The sequence below is a fragment of the Phyllobates terribilis genome, unplaced genomic scaffold, assembly GCF_046119375.1.
Source record: "Phyllobates terribilis strain yellow unplaced genomic scaffold, ASM4611937v1 Scaffold_8__6_contigs__length_399053987, whole genome shotgun sequence".
NCBI classification, from domain to species: Eukaryota; Metazoa; Chordata; class Amphibia; order Anura; family Dendrobatidae; genus Phyllobates; species Phyllobates terribilis.
The window spans coordinates 313,754,766-313,763,935 of NW_027362768.1; positions in this window are offsets into that span (position 1 = coordinate 313,754,766).

Genomic DNA, 9,170 nt, shown 5'->3' on the forward strand with positions numbered 1-9,170 from the left:
AATCCAGGTCTGCATCACACATGATGGAGAGGTGAAGAGCAGGAATGTTTTCCTGAATCCCTCTAGGATGTTCATGCTACAACACTGCGTTCAACCATATGGCCTTCTTTCTGTCCAAGTCCAGGCAGGTGAAGGAGCAGCCGCTTCCTTCTGTCTATCCATGTCCAGGTGGGTGAAGGAGCAGCCGCTTCCTTCTGTCTATCCATGTCCAGGCAGGTGAAGGAGCAGCCGCTTCCTTCTGTCTGTCCATGTCCAGGTGGGTGAAGGAGCAGCCGCTTCCTTCAGTATATCCATATCCGATTAATGAAGGAGCAGCCGCTTCCTTTTGTCTGTCCTTTTCCACCACATTGTAGATGAGTCATCCAGATGGTGACGTAGCAAGTATGACTGAAATAATTCCTTCAATTTCAGCCAATAATTACTTACTATGTTGATCCAGAGGAAGGCGAAAAATAACCCCGAAGACTAGTTGTTGGATAATCCTCATATCAGGGGAAAAAAATTCCTTCCTGACCCCAAATATGGCGATCGTAATGAATCACTGGATGGTTGGTGCTCTAATCTACTTGGATGTTATGTGGTGGAAGCTCGGTAGGTGTGTCAAAGACTGGTAAATAAGAAAGTCCAGTGTAGTTGTATCGTCCGATTAAAGGTTCATTCCTAGATGTTGCTGGAATGGGGCTGATTTCTCTCAGCCTAATACTCCTGTAAGAAGAGAAATATACACGTCTGAGAATCAGCCCCTCACATACAGTATATACTGTATACAAGGGGTGTAAGGATAAGGTGTATAGTGTGTATGTGTGTTACTGGGCAGTGATATAGATGTCCCTATATGATATACTTACAGAAGTACCATGGGAATGGTGGATCGGCTGAGCCGGATTCCACTTTGCTCCAGTCTATGGAGTTGAAGAACGGATGGTATCTGATGGACGATATAATAGCCAATCGAGAAAATTGAATTTTGCAGAGGAGCTGGAAAATGAAAGAGACCATTAGTCATGATATTATGTATTATTAGTAGCAAGTTATTACACAATGTCTATGAACTGTCCACATCTTATGTTCATATCTTCTTATCACCCTCCATCATCCGTCTTCATCTGATCCTACTCACCCCTTCCATGATATCGATGGCATCAAGGCAGATGCTTGGTGGATAACAAGGAACATCATTCTGCAGTGATTCACAATATTCCTCTTTTGAGCCGAGGCTATAGAACGGCTGATTGCCTACAATCATCGTAAATAGTAGGGCGCCAAAGGAAAATGAGTCCACCTGATAGTTGTGGTCTTCTCCATACATTATCTGTGGGAACATGAGACAGGAGATGAGCTGAATACACTGGTGAGAGGATTTACGCACAGGCCATGAGGACCGATCTGTGATTAGATATCAGCAGGATACATAGGCATCAGAGTATTACTCAGTCCTATCAGCATCAATCAGACGGAGGTTCCTTACCTCTGGCGCAGCGTAACCAATAGAGCCTACTAATTCATTAAATGTTTCCTTCTCAAACACTTTTATTGCTGATGAGCCAAAGTCAGCGATTTTGATGTGTCCGATGTCATCTAGGAGAATGTTCTCAGGCTTCAGGTCACTGCAGGAAAAAGAGCAGATACTGATTGTGAGGAGGATAATTCATAAAAAGAACTTTATACAATAGATATGTAAGGAAGGAGACAACAGGGAGTCAGAGGTGATATATTTATGTCTGTAGCTGAACTGATTACCGATGTATGATGCCTTTTTCATGAAGATATTGGATTCCGCAGACCATCTCTGCTGCAAAGAGCCTATGGAGAAGAAAGTAGAGGATCAGTGGTTACACACACAATCATACAGAGAGCATGAGGAGATCACACACCTGTCCCTTGCACATGCACATCTTCATTTTCTTCTGTTGTCATTGTCCATTGCTGGGATTACAATGTACGGGCAAAAGATTATTAGGATTCAGTTAAAAGACATTTACCTTGTTGCCTTTATATCATAAGGCATTGATTTTTCCATGTGATCAAACAGGTCTCCTCCAGCCATGTAGTCCATCGCTATGATGTATTGATTAGGTGTCTCCATAAATCCCCGCAGAGAGGTTAGGAAGCGGCACCCAGTGGCCTTTTTCAGGACTTCTATCTCAGTAATGACTTTGTCCTCAGCACGACGACTCTGGTCCATGATTTTGACAGCCAGCAGTTCTTCACTGATCGGATCTGATGCCAAGATGACCTGAAGGAAAATCACAACAGATCAGACCAAACTCTGTCATCCCACAGGAATCAGTCTAATGCAGAGCTGGATAATGTGCGTCTCACGGACCGAGACAGCAAAAAGGCTGTCCCAATGCCACCGCTATCCGCACATCCTCAGTATGCAGACACAGGTAAATACATTGGTGGAAGAGGGGCTGCCAGCTATTTCTTCCACCAATCAGCATGTGAGACAGCAGACGTGATGACTTCATTACATCATGTCTGCTGTATGGAAAGTCAGTTCACCGGAGACAGGGGCAAAGTGTTGGGGGAACGGGATCGAGGTGAGTATGTGCTGGTTTCTTTTTTATCCCCATATATGTATGAGGTGTTTGCATGTATATAGGAGGCCATGAGGGGCTCATACTGTATGTAGGAGGCAATGTGAGGGCTCATACTGTAAGTAGTAGGCAATGTGGTGGCTTATACTGTATATAGGAGGCAATGTGGGGGCTCATACTGTTTATAAGAGGCAATGTTGGGGCTCATACTGTATATAAGAGGCAATGTGGGGGCTCATACTGTAAATAGGAGGCAATGTGGGGGTTCATACTGTAAATTTGAGGCAATGTGAGGGTTCATACTTTAAATAGGAGGCAATGTAGGGGCTCATACTGTAAATAGGAGGTAATGTGGGGGCTTATACTGTATATAGGATGCAATGTGGGGGCTCATACTGTATGTAGGAGGCGATGTGGGGGTTCAAACTGTATATAAGAGGCAATGTGGAGGCTCATACTGTATATAAGAGACAATGTGGAGCTCATACTGTATATAGGGGACAATGTGGAGGTTCATACTGTATAAAGAGAGGTAATGTGGGGCTCATATTTTATATAGGGTCTATGTGAGGGCTCATATTGTATATAAAGAGGCTATGTGGGGGGGCTCGCGCTGTATATAGAGAGGCTATGTGGAGGCTTAAACTGTATACAGGTGGCTATGTGGGGGCTCATACTTTAAGGGGCAATTTTGGGGCTCATACTGTATATAGAGGGCTGTGTATGGGCTCATACTGTATGTAGAGAAGCTATGTGGGGGCTTACACTTTACATAGGAAGTTGTGTGGGGGTTCATACTGTAAATAGGTGGCTGTTATTGGGCTCATGCGGTATATAGGTGGATGTCAGCATACTTAATTTTGCTCAATATTAAGTGATAATATAAAATACTAATTATAATTGTAATAAATATGTTAATTTTAATATTGAGCAGAATAGATTGGGGAACACGGAAGAGTAGAAATTCACACTTACTTTTCCGAAGCCTCCCTCTCCAAGATCTTCATGGAATTTGAGATTGGAAAGGTCAATATGATTTTCTGTGCCGACCAATTCTCTAAAGGGTAAAATACGGAAACTGGCTTCATCAAGGTCTTGTACTGGCATGACTGCTGTGCCGGAGGGTGTCTCAACGCTTCCATCTGCTGAGATGATAAAAGAGTTATTGATAAATATAAATACATTACATTTTTAATCAAATTTCTGTAAATAAGCTGAAAATGTCTGACATTTGTGCCCTGATTCATCCAAACTGTCGAATGTAGAAAAATTGTCCTGTTGCCCATAGCAACCAATCACAGCTCAGATTCCATTCTTTCACATTCTATGGAACAGTGAAAGCTGCATTGTGATGGGTTGCTGTTTCAACAAGGAAAGTATTTCTGCAATTTTGATAATCAAGGCCTGTCAACCCCCAGTCTATTATACTAAACTGTTTCCATCTTACCTGGTGCATCTTTATCCAGTGATGTGTGTGGTGGGGAAACAATCAGGTGTTTGGTCTCTGGGATGGAGATGTTCTCATCTGGTGACCTGGCCCTTTGTAATGCACCATTCCCATTGACAATGGGTTTGGCATAGAAAAGACGTCTCCTACATTGGACAACCCAGTCTCTGTTGTTTCTGATTCTCTTCTGGGCTGCCGCTCTTTGTAGGTTTTGAGTCTCTTGGCTTTCAGAACTGGAGAATGAGACATGTCTGGGTCTTCCTTGGCCAACCTCTTCCAGCTCTAACTCTACGCTGATGATATTTCTTCGCTTATTGAGGATGGCATCTTTGTTCCTCCTCCTAATTTCAGGGACAAGTTCTCCGATTTTTTTCATGGAGATAAGAATGGCCCTGTGAAGTTGATTATCTGCGGAGTCTGCAGAGTCAGATTCCATGAGGTTCTCCATTTTCCTTTTCTCTATAAGGATCTCGTGTCTCTTGATCTTTCTCATTTTCTCCAAATTCTGTCTTTTGGACGCCATTTCTGAGGCGTCAGTGTCCATGTCCGGTACTATAAAGTCTTTTCGCCCTAAAGCGAACAGTGGTTTTTGCTCTTCAGCAATTCCTCTCCTCTGTCTTAGAACCCGATATCTTTGGGCTCTTCTCCTCTCTTCCTCCATTATAAAATTAGCTTTTGCTTTGTTTACAATGAAACGCATAGCAACTACCTCACCCTCGAAAGTCTGCAAGGCAGTGACTTCTCTTCGGCCGGAACACTGGGATATAGAAGGTGATGATGTCATCATACCAATTATGACATGTATTTAATTGTGATGTCATCAGACTAGGGTCCTATTTTATGTTCATGAGATCTCAATGGAGACATTATACCAGGACTTTAGTTTGTATTTTTGTCATTAAATGAAGTAACACTTGTTAAATGGTGATCTTTTATCTCTATATTAGCAGAATCCTTCATTCTGTCTGTTTTTCTCCATATTCTTTTATTGTTTAATTCTGTCCAATTATTGTACATTTTGTCATCAGGTCCACAATCTCCATTTTGTGGGGTGTTCACATTTAGCGTTTAAGCTACAGTTTATCCTCCTGGACATTACAGGAGAGCTGTACCTTCCTATATAATGTATTTTTGAACTGTTGACTCCTTTTTGCATTATGTGTCATAGAAGTATCAGGTGGTCTTTGTCATTTTATTCTAGTTCCACCTTGTGACCAGGGCCGGCTTTAGACAAATTGTGGCCCTAGGAAAAATTCAAAGTGGGGCCCCAGATTCTGAAATACTGCGCTAACAACAGCACTACAGTCAATTCAGTGCATTGAAGTGAGTTTTGAGCTAATAACAATGTCTTTAAGCGCCAAGAAGCCACTCAGAAGAAAGACAAAAGGAGTAAAACATATCACAAGGTTGTGTTCTTTGCTGACTACAAGCAGTTAAGCCACTAAAAACACAGTTTCACAGGTTTCCTCACTCTAGTTGTAGCCTACAAAGAACACAGCTTTGTAATATGTTTTATTTCAGTACATGAAAAAAATAATATGTGGAAAATATGTAAATCAAAAAATATTATTACAACGTTGAATTTTGCATTGAAGGCTTATTTGTCACGCATGCACAATATCATGCAATGTCTTGTGAATACAGTCTTGTCATCTATATGCTTAGTCCGAACAATCATATGTGTGAGATCTTTTCATTACCATCTGTAGATACTTAGAACTAAGTAAAGAAATAATAAAGTGCTGCTGAAACCAGCATAAATACAGCCATAGATATCATTTTACACTTTGCCAAACACAAATAATAAAAAATAACTTAACATCTCTTACAGGTTTAGTCAAAGGGATCCACAACTTAAATAACTAGAAAATGTTCAAGCAAATGGTTTCTAAAGGAGCCCTTACAGGTCTATGTAATAAAACTGGCATCATAGCGAATGCTTTCTAGAAGCGAACCTTTCTGGCTTTTTCTGAAGCAAAATCTTTAATTATTTTGGAGAAGTCCAGATTTCTGCAAATGTCCCGCTCAATTACAACCTCAGCTAGACCAATAAAGCGATCTTGTAACATTGATGACCTTAAATTATTTTTTATCACTTTGAAAAGTGAGAAACTTCTCTCGCCTGACGCTACGGTCACAGGAACACTCATTAGGACACACAACTCCACACTAAGATTTGGGTACAAATCCAATAGGTTTGTACAGTAAATGTAGGTAAGCATGTTCAATGGTGAATGGGAAACATCACCTGGGATGCTCCTAATTGCTGAACACATTTCAAAATTCAAGTCATTGAGATCAACATCACCCATTTCTTCTGAAGAGTGTTTGCAGCATTCTACAAGCCTCTGCTCATCTTTCACAGCTTCCATTTCCTCCTTCTTAAAAAGGAACCCAAAAAGGTGGTAAAAATCTTTCACCTGAGAAAATCTCTCAGTTATGACCACAAGTGTCGCATCAATCAAGGTTAAAGACAAAACCCTCTTCACCATTTTCTCGGGAGTGCTGGACGTTCATAATCAAACATTTTTCTTTTTTTTTGTTTTCTTTTTATTGGCAATGAAAACTCTACATCTGCTTCTTCAGCTATACTATTTGCAATATAATAACCTGATTCAAAACCATCTTCCCTGTAATCTTACAGAAAATGAAGTACAGATTCAGTTTCTTAAGAGTGTCCATGCCAACTTTTGTTTTCTGAAAGATCTTGCTTGCACCATTAATATGTTATAAGACATCATACCAGGCAACAATGCAAGTGATGCAAACTGACCAGAAGAAATGTCATTCTTGGCCTCCGCAGCTTTTACATCAGCTTTTTTTGATGCAGCACAGATGACAAGGTCTTCAAGCGCAGAACAAACTTCCCTTAGGTCGTAGCGAAGAACTTTTACACTGTAAATCCGACATTCCCAGCGAGGAGAAATAACTGTATAGCCCAAACATCAATGCTATGATGTGAGTGCGGAGGGAATCTTCCCACATTCACCAAATTATACCAGCTCTTAACAACCAGTATATATAATGAGGAAACAGAGTTATGATGGCAAAAAAATACATATTTTATTTTATTAAAGACAAAATTCATATAGAAAAAAGACAACTGTAAATGTGCAAGGGACAGCAACAGGTGTGCAGCAAGTGGGTCCACAACCCAAAAGGAATGCCTAGTAAACATTGCAATTATAAAAGGCTGCAGACATGAATCATAAAGTGCAGCACAGGTAGGGCATAAAACCATACACCTATATTAGCTAAATGCCAATGATAAACGTGTCCATGACATCCGTATCAATTACCCCATAACTAGGCACGCTAATAAGGTGATGGTCTTACCAGTGGTAAGGGCTGTGGGTGAACTGGCAGCACAGTGGGCGTAGTGGAGTACCCCGACGCACGTTTCGAGGCATCCGCAGCCGCTTTCTCAAGGGGCGGTAGCAAAGAAATTTTACTCTGTGAATCCAACATTCCCAGCGAGTATCAGACAGTGATTTGATGGTCAGGTTGGTTACATTTTTCTTTGAAGTTGCACATTGCAGTGTTGATGAGCTGAAGAGCACATACATTTGCTGCAATACTCCAAAGAATGTGACAGAGAGAACAGATGATTTAGCAGCATCAATGATGACTACATTAAGAGTGTGGCTACTTCAGGGCATATACAATGCTCTTTTATTCATGGCCGATGTAAATACTTTTATGGCCAAAAATGACAAAAGTATTTTCGGACTGATACCTTTATTGGCTAACCAGAAAAAATATATATGCAAGCTTTCAGAGCACAGAGGCTCCTTCTTCAGGCAGGATTGCAAATGAATTAATAAGACAAATGAATAAGGCATCATCCCTTACACCTCATGAACAAATGTCCTGCTGTAATATCTCTTAAATGTTGTGCCTCCTAAAACCAGGTGAGGAACAATCAGAGCAAGGTATAATAGAAACAATTCACCAATTCTGCATTTATCACCCACTCCTGGTTTTGGCTCCCACTCCTGAGAAAAAATACTGACCAAATACTGATAGTGGGGCCATAGCCTAACACTTATTCTCCAATAGGCAAATAGTGCTCCATCCTTCCCGAGTCTCGCCGTATGGCTAAGCAGTACTGTACAGTCACATATGGGGTATTTCTATGTTCAGCAGAAATTGTGGGACAAATTTTGGTGCCATTTTTACTGATTTTCCTTTATGAAATGTAAAATTTGGGGCTAAAACTAAATATTTCTGGAAAAAATGTAATTATTTTTCTTCACTGCCCAATGGTATAAAATTCTGTGACACCTTTGGTGTCATTATCACTGCATCCCTAGATGAATTCATTGAGAGGTGAAGTTTGTAAAATGGATCACTTGAGGGAGGTTTTGCAAATTTTGTTGGAAAATTGAGAAATTGTTGATCAACTTTTAACCACTCTGACTTCCTAGAAAAAAAAAATATTTAAAAAACGATGGTGATGTAAAGTAGACATGTGGTAAATGTTAATTATTAACTATTTTGTCTGATATAACTATCTGGTTTAAGGGCATAAAAATTAAAAGTTTGAAAATTGTGAAATTTTCTCCAGAATTTCCCATATTTTCACAAATAAACACAAAAAATATCGCTCTAAATTTACCACTAACATAAATTACAATGTGTCGCGTTCAGGAGTTATTACCTCATAATGTGACACTGGCCAGAATTGTAAAATGTGGTTTGGACAGGAAGGTGAAAATAGGCTTCAAGGTGAAAGTGTTAATAACATCTCCCATTTGTGAACTTTACATCAGCCTCATTTTTCCATTACTTTTTTATTTTGTTAGAATGTTATAAAGGTTAAAGCTTTAATAGCAAATTTAGATCTTTTCAAGAAAACTTTCAAAGCCTTTTCTACGGCCCTATTCAGGCTTGAAGCGACTTTGAGGGACCGACTTATTGGGAGATTGGGAAGTGATACCATTTTAAAAACTGCACCCCTCAATGTTGCTGCTGTCAGAAAGTTTGTTAACCCGTCACGTGCTGCACAGAAATTTGCACAAAGTGCAGTAAAAAAATGAAAAATTTTATTTTTTCCACTAAATCATTGCTTTAGACCAGGGGTCTCAAACTCGGCTGGGTATATGGGCCGCACATGGAAAAAATTTGAATTTGGGGGGCCGCATTCTTTGTTCAATGTGACACCATTTTTTTTTGTATACACC